Source organism: Pyrus communis, chromosome 10 (genome assembly GCF_041283825.1).
Source record: "Pyrus communis isolate YQ-2024b chromosome 10, ASM4128382v1, whole genome shotgun sequence".
In the NCBI taxonomy this organism is placed as follows: Eukaryota; Viridiplantae; Streptophyta; class Magnoliopsida; order Rosales; family Rosaceae; genus Pyrus; species Pyrus communis.
This window is the reverse complement of record NC_142574.1, coordinates 9,969,679-9,994,090: the sequence shown is the minus strand read 5'-3', so window position 1 is coordinate 9,994,090 and position 24,412 is coordinate 9,969,679. Positions and strand designations below refer to the sequence as shown.

The 24,412-nt window shown below is 37.8% G+C and overlaps 1 pseudogene across 1 annotated transcript; it reads right to left on the bottom strand.

The window, feature by feature from the left end:
* Positions 1-11,330: 11,330 nt before the first annotated feature.
* LOC148693513 (uncharacterized) lies at positions 11,331-18,314 on the bottom strand (annotated as a pseudogene). Its single transcript, XR_015951868.1, has 7 exons — positions 16,141-18,314; positions 15,690-15,756; positions 15,484-15,578; positions 15,320-15,403; positions 15,111-15,211; positions 14,937-15,051; positions 11,331-14,686 (listed from the first exon to the last, which is right to left on the bottom strand). The product of XR_015951868.1 is annotated as an uncharacterized LOC148693513 (transcript).
* Between the last annotated feature and the right edge of the window lie 6,098 nt (positions 18,315-24,412).

The window sequence follows — 24,412 nt, the reverse complement described above, 5'->3', positions numbered from 1 at the left end:
ATGATAAGTATGGAGCATGTGAATTAACTAATGAAGGAAATGCATGTGCAATGACAATGTGTTAGAATGGATGTGTGTTATGCATGGCATGATTGGGATTAGGAAAGGTTTTAAATGTCCTAAAACTAAAGAGAACAAGGTTCCAACACTTTGGTCTTCAATTAGGTCTTCAATTTCGTCCAACACTTTGGCTCCAAGCATAAGCTATCCATCCTTAGCCCAAAAGTGCTCCAAAAGTCTCCAAAATGCATCTTTTTGCTCCTTTAGCCCTTTGGACCTATAAACACACGAAAATAGCTTAAAGTACTAAAATAACTAAAGAAACATAACGTAAATGCACGAGAACAAGCCATTTAAGTCGCATGAATATGCTCCTATCAGGATACCATATGCTCAAACCAATTTTAAACTCCACATATTGAAACACATAACAATCAAGATAGAAGTCTAAGGGTTGTAACGGGCTAAGGTATTGGCTAACAAGGAAAGGTAGAGGAAACAAACGTTCTTAAAGCAATAGTGAGCAAGGTAATGAATTAGGCACTTAGAATTCCCTTTAGAATGCAACAATCAAATTTGAACACCCAAGGGGAAGTCCCACAAAACTTAGGGCCGTATTCAACTTTTTGGACCCTTTCTTCAACAACCAACACTTGTGAGTTCGTTCTCACTTATTTTCAACTCCTTTTCTTTCTTTCTTCTTCTTTTTCTTCTTTTTCACATTTTTTTTCTTTCTTTTTTTTTTCTTTTTTTTTTCCCGTGCCTCCTTTAAGACTTTGGCCCACACATACACACAAAAATCCCTTCCCCCACACTTGTTTTCTGCAAGAATGTCACTCAAAAGGAATTCCTTCTAAGTCATGCTCCACTATACTTCAAGAACAAGGGTATGGAAAGTCTTATTCTAGGCTAGGTAAGGGGGATGTGGTTAACAAAGAAAATAGGCTAAATAAGGCTCAAAGGGGCTAATCCTACAATACAAATGACAAGGGTGGATTCAGCTATTTGGCTATGGTGGTGACTACTACACAACTTCATCTTCTTATTTGTTATGCTAATCAATTTCATACTTTGAATGAAACGGGTATGAGTTCTAGTATTTGGAACTATAGTGATGAAACGCATTCTAAGTAGCAACCAAGCAAAGAATAATGAGATCATGCAACAACTTTAGAAAATAAGAATGCACAGATTAATAACTCTCCAAATAAACGTTTAGGCTCAAGTCTCTCAGCGATGTAGCGTTTGTTTCAGTTCCTTCCTTCAAGCATGTTACAAAACTGATTTTATACTTTGTGATTACATGTGAATTCGTAAACTATAACTACAACCAAGCATAAACCAAAGAGCAAATCAAACTTCCATCATTGTTTGTAACTCTCTTTAACAATCATGCATTAAAAACCAAATCCTCATCATTGTGTTGGAAGGTACCCTAAGACACAAACAAACACACAAAAACAACTCTTTTTGGCTTTTTCAAAACACTTTTTTCAATTTTTTTCAAATTTTCGGATTTTTACTTCAAAACACACCAAAACAGCTCAAAATGCACTAAAAACACTTAAAAACAGTGAGAAACAACATTAGAAGTGATAGGTGATAGAATCCCACGAATTTGCATAAAAACACTTGTTTACCCCCCCCCCCCCCCAAAACTTAACTCACACAAAAGCAAACAAACACAAACAACTAAGCATAATAACATAATGCAGCAAAGAGAAGCGTTTAGAAACGCAAATCTGGGTTTGGAGTGGAAGTTCCATCTTATCCTTGTTGAATGCATGGGTTGCCTCCCACGAAGCGCTTGCTTTAACGTCTTCCAGCCGGACGAATATGCCATGTTAAGCTTCACTAGTACCCATGGCATAGAGGGGTACATCATCCATAACATGCTCCTCGAAATTCTCATAGTAGGGCTTTAACCGATGGCCATTCACTTTGAACTCTTGTCCTGTTTTCAAGCTTTGAACTTGGACTACACCATAAGGAAAGACATTAGTAATAACAAACGGGCCAACCCACTTAGAAGGTGATGCGAGATTTACTTGACACTCAAATTAAACCCTCGTTTGACACTTGTAGTAGAATGGATAAGTGAGGGATCGTTCTAGACCGGGGATTAGGAGGGCTTGCTAAAACCTTTTAAATTGACTTAAAAACATAAAAACACAATATAAAACACTATTTAATGCTCGAAGAAAGCAAAACTAAAAATAAGAAAGATTAAGACTAAGATTTCAACGAAATAAGGGGGAATTGGATTTGGACGAATTTGAACTAAAATGAATACTTGGAAACAAAACAAATTGTAAATATGGATTTGACGGAAATGAATGGATGGGAAGCTAGCTAAGGGTTCTTTCTCTACACATGATATTTATGCATATGAATCAATTTCCAGTTATTCCTTCATTGAATTATGAACGACAATGCCCCAAATTAACCGTGACATCACTAGTTAACCCTCAGATTTTCCTTATATTATTGGATTGGATGGCATCATTCGACAACCCAAAACATTCTCAAAAGTTCCCTACATGTCATCATAATAGAGATACAATCGAAGATCATTAAGAATAATGAAAACCATAAGCATTGACAAAGCATTTGCAACTATGACATCATGTTACTCATGCTAAGAATTAAACTTAACGCGATCGTGACAAGCGACCTTCACTACTTTCAAGTATAAGTTAGTAACGATTATGTGAAACCTTCTTAAACTTTAGCCACATATTCATGCATGCTAATTAAGTATCGACCCTCAATCAACAAACACAAATAAATTAATCATCAAATAGTTAAGCCAATTGCATTCCCGAATCTAGAGTTCATAACCGGAATTCATCAATTCATATCACATAAATAATCATGGTATTGAAATCACCCCTAGCCAAAAAGGGTTTAGTTCCTCATAACTTTGAAATCAAAGAAACACCTAAACATTCCAACAACTCAAACTTGAATTGTATGAACGTTTAGGCACTCTTCTCTTCCATTCTTTATATTACAAAACAAAGAGAATTGAATTTAAACATTGAAATCAAAGAAACGCGTAAACATTCCAACAACTCAAACGTGAATTGTATGAACGTTTAGGCCTTCTTCTCTTCGTCTTCGTTGTAGCACAAGGACTAAGGGATGTTGTTGGTGTGTTGAATGGATTGGGGGATTATGGAAATGGAAGAAATGGAGGAGAAAGGGAAGGGAATGGTGCAGAAAATGGAGAGACTCACGGCTAGGGAGAAGATGGAAGTGTTTGTGGTGTGTTGTGTATGAAAAATGAGATATGGAGTGGGGAGTGAATGAATTTTGAGGAGTGTTGGATGCTTATTTATAGGTGAATGAAGGAAGGAAAGAGGGAATATTGTAGCTAGGAGGGAATGAATGATTATGGGTGCATGTGATTGGAATAATGAAGGGGGAATGTATGTAATAAAATAGCTAGGAAAAGTTGTGGAAAGCTGGAAATGGGAGTGGGAACTCACGGCAAGAATGTTTTCAGGATGCATGTGTATGTAGGCCACGGCAAAGGGGATTTTTAGTGGTGTAAATGCATGTGTTTGTGGAGATGTAAAGCAAATGATGTTTGGTGAATGATGGCAGGTTTTGTGATGGTGTTGTTGTGCATGTGTTTGCATTTGAAAGCTGGAATTTAAAGAAAAGAAAACATGTGCACGGCAAAGGGTTTGGAAAAGGGGAAGATGGTGTGTGTATGTGGCTTAATGATTAAGTGGGAAAGCTTGGAAAGTATGTGGATTAATGAATGAATGGTGGTGTAATGATGAAGTGAAATGGCTAGAAATGTTAGGGAATGTGCACGGCAATGATAGTGTGAGTTGGTGTGTGAATGTGTTTTAATTAATGAAAGTGTTTGGAGAATGAATGCAATGATGAAGAGTGAATAAAGAATGCATGTAGGGTTAGCTAGGTTGGCTTTGTTTGGGTGCATGTGTGTTAATGGTGGTTTTGCATGTGAATTGATGGATTGTTTTTGATGGAATGGATGGTTCTTTGCATGGCTTTGAAGTGATTGTGGATTGGGCTAGAGTTTAAGTACATGAAATGGACCCAAATTGCTCCCCCTTGCATGGCAAGGAATGGTGTTTGTGTTAAGCCCAAGGCAAGGTGAATGTAATTGGGTTAGGGCCATTTGTTTTGTGTCCTCAAGTGCTTACAAGGCCTTCAAATTCGTCCATCCTCTTGGCTCCATGGATAAGCTATCCAATCCATGCCCAAAAATGCTCCAAATGGCCTCAAAATGCACTTTCTTGCTCCCTAGGCCCTTAGAACCTGAAAACACACAAAAGAAGCATAAAGGACTAAAATAACGAGAGAAACATAACGTAAATGCACGAAAACAAGCCATTTAAGTCGCATGAATATGCTCCTATCAGAAGGCAACTTACCAGGAAACAAGCGAATGCGGGAATTAAAGAGTAGCACTTTCTGCCCAATGGAGAAAGATTTGCCTCGAATCATCTTATCATGGAAAGCCTTTGTCTTCTCCTTGTAAATTCGAGCGTTTTCATACGCCTCATTCCTAATCTCTTCAAGTTCATTCAATTGGAGCTTCCTATGAATTCCAGCGGCATCAATGTCCATGTTGAATGTTTTGACGGCCCAATGCGCCTTGTGCTCCAATTCTACGGGAAGATGGCATGGTTTGCCATAGATGAGCCGAAATGGGGACATGCCCAGGGGTGTCTTATATGCCGTGCGATACGCCCACAATGCATCCTCCAAACGTACGCTCCAATCCTTCCTTGTTGGGCCAACGGTATTCTCTAGAATTTGCTTGATCTCCCTATTTGAAACCTCAGCTTGCCCATTGGTTTGAGGATGATAAGGTGTTGAAACCTTATGCGTGACGTTGTACTTCTTGAGCAAAGCCTCAATGGTTCGATTGCAAAAGTGAGACCCTCCATCACTTATGATTACTCGTGGCATTCCAAACCTTGCAAATAGGTTAGTTCTAATGAAATTTGCAACCACTCGAGAATCATTAGTTCGGGTGGCTTTTGCTTCCACCCATTTTGACACATAATCCATAGCAAGTAAGATATAAAGGAAACCATGTGAGGAAGGAAAAGGACCCATAAAATCAATGCCCCAAACATCAAAAATTTCAACAGGAAGTATAACATTTTGCGGCATTTGATCCCTTGCACTTATGTTACCCATTCTTTGGCAACGATCACAAGACATACAAAAGGTTCTAGCATCCTTAAATAAAGTTGGCCAATAAAATCCACATTCTAAAACCTTAAGGGCTGTGCGTTGTGTCCCAAAGTGTCCCCCACATGCATACGTGTGACAAAATGTTAAAATAGAATTGAATTCCATGTCATGCACACACTTACGTATAATCTGATCCGAGCAATATTTCCACAAGTATGGATCATCCCAAACATAAAACCTAGCATCTTTTTTCAATTTATCATGTTGGTTTCTGTTTATAGTGTTTGGAACTTGTTTAGTCACCAAATAATTCACCAAATCCGCATACCAAGGCTCACTTACCTTAATGGATAACAATTGCTCGTCAGGGAATGTTTCTGAAATAGGTAAAGGCTCCTCCTCATGTACCATACGGCTTAGGTGGTCAGCCACCACATTTTCACTCCCCTTTTTATCCTTAATTTCGATGTCAAACTCTTGAAGAAGCAGCATCCATTGAATTAGCCTTGGTTTGGCTTCTTTCTTGGTGAACAAATACTTTAAAGCTGCATGATTAGTGAAAATAATAACCTTAGTACCAAGTAAGTATGATCAAAATTTATCTAAAGCAAAGACAATGGCAAGAAGTTCTTTTTCAGTGGTCGAATAGTTTAATTGAGCATCATTCAATATCCGGGATGCGTAGTAGATAACATGTGGCTTTTTGTCCTTTCTTTGGCCTAAAACAGCCCTTAACGCATTGTCGAATGCATCACACATGAGCTTAAACGGAAGGCTCCAATCCGGTGGAACAATGATGGGTGTCGTGGTTAGCAAGTCCTTGAGGTGTTGGAAAGCTGCCGTGCACTCCTTGTTGAAATCAAAAGTTGCATCTTTTTGTAGAAGACGGCATAGAGGTTGGGAGACCTTTGAGAAATCCTTAATGAACCTTCGATAAAAACCTGCATGTCCAAGGAATGAACGAACCTCTTTAACCGAAGTAGGATAGGGTAAGTGGCGCACAAGATCTATCTTTGATTTATCAACCTCAATACCTTTTTCAGAAATAATCTGACCTAAAACTATGCCTTGTTTAACCATGAAATGACATTTTTCCCAATTTAGAAAAGGTTAGTTTCAATGCATCGTTTTAAAATCAAACTAAGATTATTCAAACAACCATCAAATGAATCACCAAAAACGCTGAAATCATCCATAAAAACCTCAATAATTTTCTCAACATAATCCGAAAATATGCTCATCATGCATCTTTGAAATGTGGCAGGTGCATTCCATAAACCAAATGGCATGCGACGATAAGCAAATGTACCAAAGGGGCATGTGAAAGTGGTTTTCTCTTGATCTTCCGGAGCAATCACAATTTCATTATAACCTAAATATCCATCAAGAAAACAATAAAAAGCATAACCCGCTAACCTTTCAAGCATTTGATCAATGAATGGCAAAGGAAAATGATCTTTCCTTGTAGTGGCATTGAGCTTCCTATAATCAATACAAACCCTCCAACCTGTTTGGATTCGTGTAGGAACAAGCTCATTTTCAGCATTTGTCACCACAGTTACTCCGGATTTCTTTGGAACACATTGAACCAGGGACACCCAACGACTATCCGAAATTGGATAGATTACTCCACAATCCAAGAGCTTGATTATCTCATTCTTCACAACTTCCATCATTGGAGGGTTGAGTCGGCGTTGAGCCTCTCGAGATGCCTTAGACCCCTCCTCCAAAAGTATACGATGCATGCACGTGGTAGGGCTTATTCCCTTGATGTTGGCCAAGGTCCAACTAATTGCTGTTTTGTACTCTTTTAACACTCTCACTAACTTACCTTCTTCTTGTGCCTTGAGTGAGGAGGAGATAATGACGGGCAAGGTCTCTTGGTCTCCCAAGAAAACATACTTCAAATGGCTTGGCAATGGTTTAAGTTCAAGAAAACATACTTGAGTTCGAACTCGTCGGTCTTGTCTGGGGCTGCCCTTGGATATTGAATGCATAGAGGCATGGCATTATCCAATCCCGAAGCGGAAATCTCCTTGATTGTTCGATTGTCGGCTGCCATAGCTTGTTCTTCCTCAAAACTCTGAGCCGTGGCCTCCTCTCCCACTTATATTTCGTCCTCTTCAAGCTCTGGTGCATGTTGAGGTGGTTGAGGCTCTTGTTGATTCTTCTTCCTTCTCAAGGTTCGCTCAAAATCGTCGTCAAAGTCTAAGATATGCGCATAAACCGGTTGAGAACTCCGAGTCATAAACTAGTACCTAAAAACAAGAAAACAAGACAAGGTCAGAAACTAAAACCAATAACACACGAAAATAACAAAAAGAAATAACAAGGGATTAGCAAACTTGCTAATCCCCGGCAACGGCGCCAAAATTTGATGCGTAAATTAACTTAACACACAAATTAACCCTCTTTTGACAATTATAGTATATATGTAAGTAGGGATCATTCTTAAACCGGGGATTAGGAGGGATTGCTAAACACTTTAAACTGACTCAAATAGGTAAAACTAAACTTTAAAACACTTAACTAAACTTAAAAGACTCAAAACAAGTTCACAAGATTCAAAATAAGCTAAAAACACTCAAAACTGCCTAAAAACACAAACTGGGCAGATTTGACTCTAAACACAATTTTGGACAAATATTAGGTTTAACTTGACTCAAAACACTTGAAAACACAATCTAAAATAGATTTTAACAAGTTAGACACTATAAAATAAAGGGGGACTTGGTTTTGGACGAAAATAAAGTAAACAAAACAGAAACTATAACTAGACAAATTTGCACGAATTTGATGGAATTAAGTGGATGGTAGGCTAGCTAGGAGGTCTTTCTCCACACATGACATACTTGCATACAAAACAATCTCCAATTGCTTTTTCAATGAATCATTAACCTCAACACCCCAAGTTAATTAGGTACACTTAAATTAACTCTCAGATTTTCCTTAGGTCATTGAATTGAATGGAATTAGCGCATTGCAATCAAATTATTCCTCAAAAGTTCTCTACATGAAAGCGCATAATAGAAAAACAATCAAAGATCATTAAGTTCTATGAAAATCAAAAGTGTTAACGAGGCATTCGTAACTATGAAAGTGCATGATACTTTTGCCAAGAATTTACTTAACATGATTGTGACTAACAACCTTTACTACTCATGAATATAAATTCACAACGATTAGGTGAAGATCCCTTATATCCTAGCATCAGATTTATGCATGCAAATTAAGTGTGCACTCTCAACCCACATACATAAACAAGTTTTAATTCAAATAGATAAGTAAATTGGATTCACAATTCATGAAATCATAACTGGAAGTAATCAAATCATAATGCAAATATAGCCATGGTTTCGAAATTCCCCCTAGCTAAGAGGGGATTAGTTCCTCATACTCACAAAGCAAAGATTCTTGAAATTAAACATCAAAAAACACAAGAAAGATTACACCTAAAACGTTCCAGCAATTCCAAGTCGAATGGCATGCACAGCTAGGGCTTTCCTTCTTCTTCCTTGCTGCGGCACAAGGTGTGGGTGATGATTTTGGGGGTTATGAACGATGTATTCTTGCTTGGGATGATGAATGATGGTTGATCATGGTGGTAGAGTGCGGCAAGTTATGTATGGAAGTGTATGGAGTGGATGAAGGATGAAGAATGGAGGCTTGGGGTTGCGGCAACAAGTTTCTGAATAGCATAAGGGGGTGATACGAATTTGTGGCTGAAAATATGTTTATATAGTCCTAGGGTTACACTTAGCAGATTTATTGGAATAGGGCCCTAGGGTTCGGCAATAGCTGATTAAATCCACTTAGGAGGGGGTTTGGCCCAATTAGTTTCATAAAAGGATTTGTGTAACCCAAATCCACAAGGAATGAGGCCGTACAAATCAGAATCAATCAGGGATAGGGCCTAGAGGGTGCAGCACATATTGGAGGGAAGGAGGGAATGGCTTGCAAGGCAAGGCAAGGCCTTCTAGAAGGGAATAGGCGCCACCTTTGTAGGGTTTCTAGAAATAATGTGCTTTGTGGCTGATTTGGGACTTCTAGAAGAGAATGCTTCTAAAAATAGGTTCCAGAAATATCTATTTAGGTCCCCTTGCAACTAGGATTAAGGCATGATAAGGTTAGGATAGGACAAGATAAGATAAGGTTTTGGATAATGTTGGATAAGGTTGGATAAGGTTTTGGATAATGTTTCCTCTTTTGAGCTAATTCCTTATCCACTTTGTCTTGAGTTTAGTTCCTTCATCTTCTCATCAGATTTCTAGCCTTTTGAACTCCAAATTCGTCCATCCATGTTGGCCCATATACAAGCTATCCACTTAGTGCCCAAAACTGCTCCGAAATGCACCAAAATGTACTTTCCTGGTACTTTAACCCTTTGGACCTACAAACACACGAAAATGAGTTGAAATATGACATTAACTAAGAAATAATAGCACAAATGCACAAGAATAAGCTAGCTAAGTCGCCTAAATATGCTCCTATCACTTATTAATTAATATGAAACCGTTACATAATATTCAAACTTACGAAATTAACTTTTTGGGCACAACTCCAATGTTCAACCCTTGCCATTCTTTTCTGTTCAATATGGTTTAGAACCCAAAATTGTTAAAATACTCATTTCAACCAAGTAAACACATCACTAAATATCTCTATATTATTTGTTTGCCAAAAAAGACGTGGGCACCTCTTTAAATGGTGAGAGAATGTATTGTAATACGTTACTATTATGATAAAGGATCATAAACTTGGAAGTGTGGCCATCCATTTTCTGTAGGGATTGGAAGGAGATAATTTCCTTTATGACTAATTTATCTAATCGGCAACTTTGATAAAAGTCTGAACTTGGCATCCACTTGCTCACTTACGTAATAAATCTAGCGAGTTTCCAATCTAATTTCTCGACACCGAATGATTGTTTCTAAGTTTGATTTCCATGACTAGCAAAGTAAATGAAAGAGTAAAAAGTGCAGAGTATTGAGTAAAAAGACATCATACCTTTCAGTGTATAGGGCACATGAAAAACAAGAACCCACAAATTTCATTAGCTACATAACAAAGAACACAGATGGACTAACTGCTGACATTCAGGGGGAGATTAGCTTTGCATCTTATAATTAGCAGTCCGTCGAGCTATAATCGCAATCTGTAGAATAGAACTCGTTCTTGGATGGATTTTGGGAACTGAACAAGCCCAGACCAAATCATGAGAGGCTTGTGATAACGAATCTTATCGACTCGTTTCAAGTAGAACCGGCACAATGGAGCCATCAGTTGCATAATCACGTCTTCCAAATTTCGGATTTGCCTATAAGTAATCTACATATTAAAACAGAGTTGAATTTGCCCAAACAGAAATAATAAGCTACATTGTTTCTGTTTTGATGTGGTAGAAACTAACACACAAATTAAACCCTCTTTTAGATAATTGAAGTATGCGTAAGTAGGGATCGTTCTAGGCCGTTGATTAGGATGGATGCTAATCTCCACTAACTTGACTCAAAAACTGAAAACTAGACTCAAATACACAAAACTAAGCAAGATTGACTCAAATAACACAAAACAAGAACTAAGGGGTGTTTTGGACGAAAATTGAAGTAAATTGACACGAAATACTAAGGGCGGGTTTGGTTGGATGAATTTTAAACTAAAACTAAGTAGGTTGCAGAAACAAAGTAAATTTGGACGAAAATCGGGTGAAAGGCTAGCTAGAGGATTCTTCTCCACACACATAAAACATATGCATACAAATCGATTTCCAGTTATTATTCCTATAAACCATAAATGACAATGCCCCAAATTAACCGTGACCTGCACAAATTAACTCTCAGATTTTCCTAATTTCATTGAATTGGACTCAACGACGCAATCAAATTATTCTTATCAAGTTCCCTATATGAACTGCATGATAGAGATACATATCAAAAATCATTAAGTTCTATGAAAATCATAAGCATTGACAAGGCATTCGTAACTATGAAAAGCATGATACACCTGCCAGGAATTTGCTTAATGCAATCATGACTAGTGACTTTTACTTAGGTGAAATTCCCTTCTATTTTAGCATCAAATTCATGCATGCAAACTAAGTAGGCCTCCTTAATCAACATACAACAATAAGTTATCAATCCAACAGATAAGTAAATTGCATTCACGATTTATGAAACTATAACTGGACGTAATCAATTCATATTACACATATGTTCATGGCTTTGAATTCACCTCTAGCTAAAAAGGAATTAGTTCCACCTGTCTATCATAACTGAAAACCAAATTAAAACAAAGATTGAACTAAAACTGAGGATAGAATACACCTAGAAACGCTTCAGCAATCCAAAGGCCTTGGATGGTAGGTCACGGCACAAAGATCTTCTTCTCCTTCCTTCCTTGCAAAGCTGCAACACTCTTTATATTTTTTTTCTCTGAATTTATCTCTAAAGCTCTCTCTCTCTCCCCCCCTCCCTAAATTGCGGCAATAGGATTGACAATAGTTGAGCTGTAGAGTTCGCTTTGTTCTCGAATTTGTCCCATGAATTCTGCGATCTGTCCAATTTGATTCTTTACGTCCCTCATCTCTTTAGCTTGGTCTTGTAAACCCTGAGTCAAAGAAGTTAGTGTTTGAAAATTTTTATCATAATCCATTGACGAACTTGAATTTGGTTGGGATTGTATTGGGGGAGGCTATGGTGGCTGCATAAGTCTTGAATAAAACTCCTCAGATGGCTACCAATATCCTTCTTGTTGAACTTGTTGAGGTTCCTACCACATAAAATTTGAATGATCATTCCCACTGGGATTGTAAGTGTTGGAAAGCAAGTTGTTCCTTGATTGATTATGGCCCTGATAACACCAAGCATTGACACTATCCCAACCTCCATTCTCAACTAATTGAGGATGTTGATTAGTTTGGTATCCTTGCCCATAGGACACACCAAATGTAGGGACACTTTGCATTGCGGACCTTTCGATATACTGCGACATAAGAGAAGTAAGATTCGCCATTTGAGCTTGAAGATTAGCAATTGCCATGTCTTGCTTCTCTAGTACCTGAAATCAAAGAAATAAAACTAAATCAAATATCAAAAGTAAAATAAAAATAAATAAAAAATAAAAAATAAAAAAATAAACAGAGGATTAGCAATTTTACTAATCCCCGGCAACGGCGCCAAAATTTGATTTGGTAGAAATTAACACACAAATTAAACCCTCTTTTAGATAATTGTAGTACGCGTAAGTAGGGATCGTTCTAGGCCAGGGATTAGGAGGGATGCTAATCTACACTAACTTGACTCAAAAACTGAAAACTAGACTCAAATACACAAAAATAAGCTAGACTGACTCAAATAACACAAAACAAGCACTAAGGGGTGTTTTGGACGAAAATTGAAGTAAATTGACACGAAATACTAAAGGGGGGTTTGGTTGGACGAATTTTAAACTAAAACTAAGTAGGTTGTAGAAACAAAGTAAATTTGGATGAAAATTGGGTGATAGGCTAGCTAGAGGATTCTTCTCCACACATAAAACATATGCATACAAATCGATTTCCAGTTATTATTCCTATAAACCATGAATGACAATGCCCCAAATTAGTCGTGAACTACACAAAATAACTCTCAGATTTTCCTAATTTCATTGAATTGGACTCAACGACGCAATCAAATTATTCTTATCAAGTTCCTTATATGAACTGCATGATAGAGATACATATCAAAGATCATTAAGTTCTATGAAAATCATAAGCATTGACAAGGCATTCATAACTATGAAAAACATGATGCTCTTGCCAGGAATTTACTTAACGCAATCATGATTAGTGACTTTTACTACTTGTAAATATAAGTTCATAACGATTAGGTGAAATTCGCTTATATTTTAGCATCAAATTCATGCATGCAAACTAAGTAGGCCTCCTAATCAACATACAAGAATAAGTTATTAATCAAATAGATAAGTAAATCGCATTCATGTTTTACAAAACAATAGCTGGAGGAAATCAATTCATATCACATATATATTCATGGCTTTGAATCCAACTCTAGCTAAAATGAGTTTAGTTCCTCATGTTCGCACTTAAACAAAGATAACTTAAATTAAACTTGAAAGCAAAAGATAGAATACACCTAAGACATTGAAGCAATCCAAGTTTGAATGGCAAGGCACGGCTCCAAGGGTCTTCTCTCCTTTCTCCTTGCAAGGCTGCGACACTAGAGGGATTTGTTGTATGATGGATGTGTGGTGTGAATTATGGTGAGAGATGGGTGATTAATGAAGGCTGCGGCACTATGTATTTATAGGGAGAAGGGAGGGCACGACAAAGGCTGAAAATGATGGGAATTAGGACTCCAAATCAACAAAGAACAAGGACACTCTCAATCAGATTTTAGGGAGGAAAAGGAATAGTCCTTGCGGCATAGATTTAGGGATAATAAAGATACAATAAAAGATCATTAAGTTCTATGAAAGTCATAAGCATTGACAAGGCATTTGTAACTATGAAAAGCATGATACTCCTACTAGGAATTTACTTAACGCAATCATGACTAGTGACTTTTATTACTTGTAAATATAAAGTCATAACGATTGGGTGAAATTCCCTTACATTTTAGCATCAAATTCATGCATGCAAACTAAGTAGGCCTCCTTAATCAACATACAAGAATAAGTTATCAATCCAACAGATAAATAAATTGCATTCACGATTTATGAAACAATAACTGGATGTAATCAATTCATATCACACATATGTTCATGGCTTTGAATTCACCTCTAGCTAAAAGGAATTAGTTCCACATGTCTATCATAACTGAAAACTAAATTAAAACAATCATTGAACTAAAACTAAGGATAGAATACACCTACAAACGCTCCAGCAATCCAAAGGCCTTGGATGGTAGGTCACGGCATAAAGCTCTTCTTTTCTTTCCTTCCTTGCAAAGCTGCAACACTCTTTATATTTTTTTCTCTGAATTTCTCTCTAAAGCTCTCTCCCCCCCCCTAAATTGAGGCACAATGTGTGTATATATAGGGTATGGTTCACGACACCAATCCTTGGAGGACAAGGATTAGGTGCGGCAAATTTCTAGGGGGAAAATGATTAAATTGTTTGCATGATTTTAGGACTTCTAGAATCAGATATGCATTGTTAAAACATGATAAGGACTCCTAAATTCAGATGGAAAGGATTTAGAATAGGGTAAGGACTCCTTTTGCAGCTGGAGATGAGTTTAGATAATGTTGGATTAAATAGGATAATGTTTGGATAATATGGGATAAAATAAGATAAGGTTGGATAAGATCTCCTTGTTTTCAGCTGATTCCTTGTCTTCCAAGCCTCCAAATTTGACTCTCCAAATTGTAGGACATATTTAGCACATGTAAAACTCCAAAAACATCCATCCATTATGCTTCATACGTATACTATCCATTCCAAGTCCAACATTGCTCCAAAATGCTCCAAATTGCCCTTTCTTGCCAACTTTGCCATTTGGACCTACAAACACCCAAAAATGGCTTAAAACACCAAAATAAATGGAAATTAACTAAGTAAATGCAAAGAAATAAGATAACAAAGTCGCATAAATATGCTCATATCATATTTCCTACACCACCTTACAAACATATCTTTGTAGTTTGGACCTCAATTCCCAGAACATCAACCTTCTATACAGAGATATAATCTATCAAAGTAGTTGGGCACAAGAAAACCAGGGGGAAAGGGTAGAACATAAACAAGTTTCAACCTGCTCTTCTCACAAGGCATCACGAGAAGCAATCCGGCATGTAATAGCATCATCAAGTGACGATATTCCTAGCTCCACACTTGTTATCTTGGGGGAAAAAAAAACTTTTTGATCACTAACTAGAAACGCCATCACAAGAGAACTCATTGCCACTATAAAAAGAGATCAATATACATGTATAGCTTTTGTATATGGGCTTGATCTGCTCTCCCTGCTAACTCCTCCAAGTTAATCTCAATCCCATTGACAAGTTTCTCTACTGCTTTTTGTTCTATCTATTATAACATGAACATGATTAAAGTCGAAAGGGCTAACAATTTTCGGATATACTAAAGCAATGTAACGCTTGATCTACCAGGCATTTCATGAGACAGTGATCTTACCTCATCAGAAGAAGCATTGAAACGAGTGGCAAGCACATAGGTTGAGATTTCAGAAATCCCACATCTTTTCAGTGACTCTGTGATCTAAGCAACAATCAAAGCTAGGGGTTACATCTTCGCAGCAATAGATAATTGTGCACATTGGTTAATTGGTAGAAACTCACATGCTTGGATCCTGAGTGCGTGTTGTCAGTGACTCTCTGGACTTGGATACGAGAGTCGTATGTGCAGCTGCAAGTAAAGGGAAAACATCTGGGATCTGATTCCAAGTTAACAAAGGTAGCATTAGCGAAATGCAGCGATAAGCATGTCAGCAGAACACAACATCGAAGGAAAAAAAAAGCAACGGTTAAAGTACACAGAATTATACAAGCGAAGCATTCAGGAAAGTGACTTCTGCGTTTAGTGTCCCTAATTGCATCAAATCAAGCAGCTCCCTGCAAGGTAATCACTCTATTAGGCACTCACATAGCGTCGATAATTTAATATCACATAACCAAATTCAATACAAATTGCTGAGTTCACTTTCAATTCTGTTAGAAATTAATACATCTTTCATTATTATGTTCTTCTGGGAATGAAATCAGATTAACACTTCACTAATTAACTGTCACTGATTCCGAAAAAGAAACAATCTTTCCTAATGGAATTGGATAACGAAAGCCCAATTTTACTCTAAAGTTTGACAAGGTTTTGGTGGGAAAATCCAGGGGAACAAAATTGGGGTTGGAGAATTTTGCATGAGAGAGCACTACCCAGTTAAGCTAGTTTAGAGAGAGAGAGAGAGAACGAGAGAGAGAGAGAGGAGAGGGAGAGAGTACTTGGAGTTGGTGACTTGAGTGAAGATAGCAAGAGAGAGTGTGTTCCCATTGACCTGAAAGTCCTTCATTGTTGCGTCTTCAAGCTCCGGACTTTCTGCACTGCAATAACCTTCGACTTTCTGCTTAGGAAACAGAATCTCTATCCACTGAACTACAAGCGCTTTACTGTAAATTAATCCACTAAATCTAACCTGATAACGTAAACTACCTGGTCAAACGTTTCTCTATCTGTGTTGGCGCCCATTCGACAATTTCTCTTAGAAGAAAAATACTTTGGCAAGCGTTTAAAATAATAAATTTGCAAATCTGTGTAAAATAAGTAGGTTAATAAACAATTAAAGTAATAATCTAATCCTCAACACCTACATAATTTTATAGTTTAATCTCAGTTTACTATTTTAAAATTTCTTGATTTTCAACATTTCATACATAAAGTTTTTTCGTCTCAAAATGGTACCTAAAACCATAATTAAGGGACAATTTCGTACTTCTATTAAGTTGTCTGTTAAAATAGGCGTTAATCTATAACGTGGCGCCCACATGGACCGTGGCTGGGCACCACGTGGAAATTAAAAAATTGAATAAAATTTATAATTTATAAAAAAAATTAAAAATTGAAGTTGTCGTCCCGAGCCTGGCAGTCCTCCATCTTTCCTATCCTTTCTTCTTCTTCTGTTGTTCATGTTTTTCAATTATTAAACTGCAAAATAATTGTAGAAAATCAACACACCAATTAATCCAGGAACCCACATCCCATAAATCAAACCATGTTTGATATAAACTCAAATTCGTCATAAAAAAATCGTGGCCAAATTCGTTGACCAGTCGTCGCCTCCATCTCTTGGCCATCTTCGAAATCAGCAATCGGTACCTCAATCGGAGTTCTCTCTCCTCACCCATCAAAACCAACCCTCCCCTGTGTCACAACACTTCCAGCCTTAGCCGCCACCAAATCTACTCTCCCTCACACAGTCTCACCCTCTCACTCTAAAACTCAAACCATCATAATGGCAGCCTTCCTCACAATCTCAAGGCTCCTAAATCCCTCGTTTTCTCCACCATCACAACCGCTGCCACACCCGAAACATCTCTCTTCTCACCCAATTCCTTTTCCTCCAAAATCTCCTACACTCCCTTCACCCAAAACCCCTCCTCCGCTTCTCCACCGCCGCCTTCAAATCCATCTCCGCCACCATCGCTGTCTGCGACAAGCATCCCGAAGCGACCCTCTCCTACCTCGACGGCAAGCGACCCTCTCCTACATCGATGTGAGCTTCGTGATCGGCTACAAGGTGCCGCTGCTGTCCGATGGGAATGGCGATTTCAAAAGGGCGATCGGCGACAACACGGCGGGGCTATTGTAGGGTTTCGAAGGAAATCTGGGATTGGGTTTTTTATTGGGGTGTGATTCTGCTAAAATATTTTTTAGCTTTTAGGTTTTTAAATTTCAAACTTCTAAATTTAAAAAAAAAAAAAATATTTTACTTTCCACGTAGTGTCCAATCACCATCCACGTAGGTGCCACGTCACAAGTTAATGTCTGTTTTAACAGACAGCTTAACGAAAGTATGAAATTGTCCCATAATTATGACCTTAGATATTACTCTGGGACAAAAAAAACTTAATATACGAAATGTTAAAAACTAATAAACTTCATTGTAATAAATTGAGATTAACTTTAATTTTATTTACAAATTTTGGTTTAGAAATTTAGCTGAAATTATGTCTGGACAAAAAGTAGTTGGCACTGGCATTTGTACTCACATATCATAGGTGGTGTTAATGCACCACTCTATTTTCCACATACTTTCCAAAACAAGCAAACTCCTTGTACACGCAAATTGATGTCTCGAAAATGCAGGTTACCTCCTAACACTAGCAGGAAAAACAGTTTGTGCGATGACGAAAATTTCGTCGCTTAAAGTGTGTTTGTGCGACAAAATTAGGAATTTGTCGCACACAAACTTGTTGCCCACCAAAAATGTTGAAAACTTTATGCGACGAAGGATTTGTCGCACAATGATGCGGGATTTATACGCGCACAAATTAAACCCTCTTTTTGACAATTGTAGTATAAGTATAAGTAGGGATCGTTCTGGACCGGGGATTAGGAGGGATTGTTAATCACTTGGATTTGACTCAAAAACGTAAAAACGTAATAATAAACACTAAACTAGACTCAAAGAATGTAAAACTAAACTTTAAAACACTAAGACAAACCAAAGACTCAAAATGCTTTTAAAAACACAAACTAAAATGATTTCTAACTAAATTGACATTAAAGTAAAGGGGGATTTAAGTTTATACGAAATTAAATTAAATGAACAAATTAAAACAGAATGTAAATATGAAATTGATGAAATAGAATGGATGAATGCTAGCTAAGGGGGTCATCTCCACATATGTTACACTTGCATAATAAAAAGATTTCCAATTACATTTCAATAAATTATGAAACTCATCACCCCGGGTTAATTAGGTCCGCTTAAATTAACCGTCAAGTTTTCCTTAAGTTAATGAATTGGATGGGTTAGCGCAACGCAATTCACAACATTCTCTAAAAGTCCTTTACGTGAACAGCACAATAAAGATACAATCAAAGATCATTAAGTATTATGAAAACTATAAGTGTTGACGAGGCATTTGTTACTATGATGAGCATGAAACTCGTGCCAAGAATTCATTTAACGCGATTGTTTATAAGCAACCTCCACTACTTGTGAATATAAGTTCATAACGATTAGGTGAAAATCACTTATATTCTAGCGTCATATTCATGCATGAAAATTAAGCGCGCATTCTTAATAAACATACATAAATAAGTTATCAATCAAACGGTTAAACAAATTGAATCAACAACTTATGAAATGCAATTAGAAGTAATCAAATCAAAATGCAAGCATAAACATATATTTCGAATCACCCCCTAGCTAAAGGGGGTTTAGTTTATTATAACTTTGAAATCAAAGAAATACCTAAACATTCCAACAACTCAAACTTGAATTGTATGAACGTTTAGGCACTCTTCTCTTCCATTCCTCATACGTACAAACAAAGAGAATTGAATTTAAACATTGAAATCAAAGAAACACCTAAACATTCCAACAACTCAAACTTGAATTGTATGAACGTTTAGGCACTCTTCTCTTCCTCGTTGTTGTAGCACAAGGTCTAAGGATAGTTTGATGGTGTGAATGGTTTGGGGAGTGGTGTTTGGATTAATAGGGAAATGGAAAAATGGTGTTTGGATTACAAGGGAAATGGAAAAATGGTGTGTTGTGTATGAAATGAGATGTCCATGAATGAATGAATGCAAGGGTATTTATAGGAGTAGTGGAGGGAACATATGGCTATGTCATTTGTAGGTGAAGTAGGTGGATGTTGTAGGTGAAGTAGGTGGATGTTGTAGGTGAAGTGGATGTTGTAGGTGAAGTAGGTGGATGTTGTAGGTGAAGTAGGTGGATGTTGTAGGTGAAGTGGATGTTGTAGGTGAAGTAGGTGGATGTTGTAGGTGAAGTAGGTGGATGATATGTTAAGTGATAAGTGATAAGTGATATGATATGTGGTTATGATATGATAAGTGGTTAAGTGGTGATGATAAGTGATAAGTGATTAAGTGATATGATATGTGGTGATGATAAGTGATAAGTGCATGTGGGTTAACTAATGAAGGAAATGCATGTGCAATGACAATGTGTTAGAATGGATGTGTGTTATGCATGGCATGATTGGGATTAGGAAAGGTTTAAATGTCCTAAAACTAAAGAGAACAAGGTTCCAACACTTTGGCTCCAATTAGGTCTTCAATTTCGTCCAACACTTTGGCTTCAAGCATAAGCTATCCGTCCTTAGCCCAAAAGTGCTCCAAAACTCTCCAAAATGCATCTTTTTGCTCCTTTAGCCCTTTGGACCTACAAACACACGAAAATAGCTTAAAGTACTACAATAACTAAAGAAACATAACGTAAATGTACGAGAACAAGCCATTTAAGTCGCATAAATATGCTCCTATCAAATACCCCCACACTTAGCTTTTGCTAGTCCTCGAGCAAAACAGAAAAACAAAACAAAAAGAACAAAACACAACCTACACCTTCCAACAATTGTATCAGGGACTTCCAATGCACATGACAAGTTAAAAATCATTATTCTCACAGATTTGAGCCATCTTTACACTTAAGTACATTCTTAATCATAGTCACCACATACTAGTTCACAATTAAGCAATTAAAACACATTTCAAATGTAGTAACATGCCTTTAGAGAATTCCCTCAATTTCTTACTAGATGTACTCTCGTTTTTCACACAGATTTTCTGACTACACACCCTACACTAGGTATATGTGAGAAGATTGATGTAAACATGTAGACGAACACTCACATATGTTATAATAAGGAAAGCATTTTCTGGAGTTAATAAGCATGTTTAGATATGATCTCATGAATGGAATGCTACTACTTAGACGCGAGAACCAATGACACCATAAGCTCATACCAAGTTCAAACTCCACAATTGAAATACATAACACTCAATATAGAAGTCAAAGGGTAGTAACGGGGCTAGGGTATTGGCTAACAATGAAAGGTGAAGGATAAACAAACATTCTTAAAGCAATAGTGAGCAAAGTATTGAATTAGGCACTTAGAATTCCCTTAAGAACGCAGAAGTCAACTTTGAACACCCAAGGGAAAATCACACAAAACTTAGGGCCATATTCAACTTTTTGGACCCTTTCTTCAACCATCAACGCTCGTGAGTTCATTCTTACTTATATTCACTCCTTTTTTTTTTTTTTTTTTTTTTTTTTTTTTTTTTTTTTCCTTCTTTTTCTTTTGAATCTCAAAACATACATATAAACGTAAGAACAAACTTTTACTCCCCCACACTCATTTTCTTGCATAATGTAACTCAAAAGGAATTCATTTAAGTCATGCTCACTAAACTTTAAGAACAAGGGTATAGGAAAGTCCTACTCTAAGCTAGGTAAGGGGTGATGTGGGTAAACAAGGAATAAAGGCAAAACGAGGCTCAACGGGGTTAAAACTTACAACATATACGAAGTATGGGAAGTAAGGCTATTTGGCTATGGTGGTGGTCACTACACAACTTCTTCTTGAATATGTGTTATGCAAATCAATAACATGCTTTGAATGAAATGGGCATGAGTTCTAGCATTTGGAACTATATGATGAAACGCCTTCTAAGTAGTAACCAAGCAAAGAATAATGAGATCATGCAACGACTTTAGAAAACAAGAAATCACAGATTATACTCTCCAAAGAACGTTATAGGCTCAAGTCTCTCAGGGTTGTAGCGTTTGTTTGAGTTCCTTCCTTCAAGCATGTTACAAAAACGAATTTTTTTCTTTTATGATTGCATGTGAAGTCATACATTATAACCATAACCAAGCATATACCAAGAGTAAATCAAACTTTTCTCTATGTTTATAACTCTTTCTAACCGTCATGCAATTATAAACCAAATCCTTATCATTGTGTTGGAAGGTACCCTAAGACACAAACACACAAAAACGACTCTTAAAACAACTCTTTTTGGGTTTTTCAAAACAATTTTTCAAATTTTTATGGGATTTTCGAATTATAAAACAAAACACACTAAAACACTCTAAAACAACTTAAAAACACCTTAAAACAGCAAGGAACAACATTTGAAGTTATGGGTGATAAAATCCCACGAATTTAAATTAACAACATTAGTTACCCCCCCCACACTTAAATCAAACATTGTCCTCAATGTTTTAAGCATAGATTCACACAAAACATAAGTAAACACACAAAAAGCAATTTAAACATACTAAACATGGCAGAATGTAATTAACAAAGAGAAGAGTTTAGGGACGCAAATCTGGTTATGGAGTGTAAATTCCATCTTCTCCTTGGTAATTGCATTGAGGCTTTGATCATAGTGACTCCACAGGCTTACTCTTGAACTGGTTTCCGCCCATCATTGATTTTCCTTTGTGCTACTCTTGATCTGGGCAGCAGGATGGTTCTTTTGGTTTCCCCCGAAGGTCTGAGCTTCCTCCTGTTATCTGTTTCTTTGTTCAATCTTTGCAGGAGTGGTCCCTTCTCTGGAAGTGTAACAACCGTTGAAGATGACTACTCGAGAGCAACGCTAGGTAAGCAATCAGGAATAGATTCCAGGCAGTTGGCTCCAGATCGGAAGACTGACTCCAAGTGCCGGCTGATTGCTTCTTTTACTTTGCCATGCAAGTAAGAACAAGGACAAAGAAAAAGACAGGGAAAGAGCATGATATGAGATACTTTCGCTTTTGACCTTGATGATATGAGATACCTTTGCTTTGAAGAAGCGGTGAATGAATCAGCACATGCTTCAATCCGCCGTTTCCTCCTGGGTCATATGTACTCCAGGCATCTGGTATCATCTTTGGGGAAGAAGAAAGAATTGAGTATTTTGAAAGGCTTTGCTGGGAGTGCGCCCTCAGAGGTGAGGGAGAGTTGGGCATTTTCTTCAGGTTTGCCCTGCCATAAAAGACGAAGGTCGACATATATAGAGATAATATCAAGTGGTGGTACTTTTTACCCTTGTCAACAAACGTTTTGATCCCGCACATCCGGCTCTTTGAAATAGTGGCGCCTCTTCGATCTTTGAATACGCCTCTTCGATTTCTGAGCAGGCGCCCCTTCGATTTCTGAACGACGCCTCTTCGCTTTCTGAACGACACGTGGTAGTGCAGATGCGGCTCCTTTTGACAAAGCTGCACGCGTCTTCTGAAAAGCAGAGAAAGCGTCGCCGAACTTTGCGCTTGTCGGCTAAAGATGTGTAGATGCGATGATGGCCTCCACGTGTTTTCAGCTTTGTCAGAAATCTTTTGACAAAGTTGAACGCGTTTTCTGAAAAGCCGAGGGAGCGTCGCCTATATTACGCCGGAAAACCCGGCTCTTTGAATCGGTGGACGCGTCGTCTTGGCTTTTTATAGAGCTATCAATCACCCCAACACACACACTCTGAAGATTTCCCATTCCTGAAACTCGACTCCGGCCCTTTGTGAAATTTTAACTCCATCCACCCCTTCTCTTTGAACACTTTTGAAAAAAATGGCAAACTCATCGAACCTTAGCTTAGATTTGAGTCTCAGCAGCGATCCGGTTGCGCCCCGTCAAGGTAATGTATGGCGCCCTTCTTTTTTATCTTCTAACGGTCCTCTTTCAGGTGAAGACTCTGTGATGCAGGACGCCACAACAGCTACAATAGTAGCTAAAAACCTCCTCACTCCAAAAGATAGTAGGCTGCTGTCAGGACGGTCCGATGAGTTGGCCGTTCAAGAGTCCCTCGCACTTAGTGTTCAGTGTGCGAGTTCTGTGTCCAACATGGGCCAACGCCTGCTTGCTCGGTCCCGCCAAGTGGAATCGTTGATGGCAGAGGTGGAAAGACTTAAGCAAGAGATCCAGCAACTTAAGTACGAGAATAGAAGTTTGCATGTGCTTGCAAATAACTATTCGTCGGGGATGAAGAGGAAGCTTGATGAGCTGCAAGAATCTGAGGGTCGAATTCACAGTGACCGTCAAAGGCTTGCGTCTTATCTCTAGAGGCACCTTTTTCCTGGGTCATCCAGCGCTTGGCTAAGTATTGAGGCCTGGAATGCTCTAGCTCCGATGCCTCCTGCTCCGATGGCTTCCGCTCCGATGCCTCCCGCTTCTATGCCTCCCGCTTCTATGCCTTCCGCTTCTGCGCCTCGTAGTGGGGCTTCACGCAAACAACCTTTGTGAAGCTCCACCTTTCTCCATGTTTAGTATCTTTCTTTCTCTTTTTTTTTTTTTTTTTTTTTTTTAATTTTTTTTATTTTTTATTAACATAAATAAAATCAAACGGCATGGAATTGGTCCTTGAATGGAAGGTGATACTTGAAGTGAACCAGCAATGGTTTGAATTCTAGTGTAGGTGCCTGATTCATAAAAAACAGCAAGTTAGTATAAAATGTAAAGGAATTTGAAAAAAACTTACTTGTTTTGTCCGACAAGAACTCAATGACAAACACCACTCCTTTGAAAGTTTCAGGGATATTGGACTTGGCCAGATTGCAAGTGATGGTTATGACTTGTCCAATGTCATCAAATTTAACTTCTTTGGATTTTGTGGTTTCAAGAACGTTCTCTTTGATGAATTCATGACATTCCCTACTTGTCACCTTTGAAAGGGCTTCCAAGATGTCTTTTTCACCTTCTTCTTCCTTGGAAGTCATGAATCTGCAAGGAATAGGGATACTTGTTGGAACGGGGTTAAAAATAA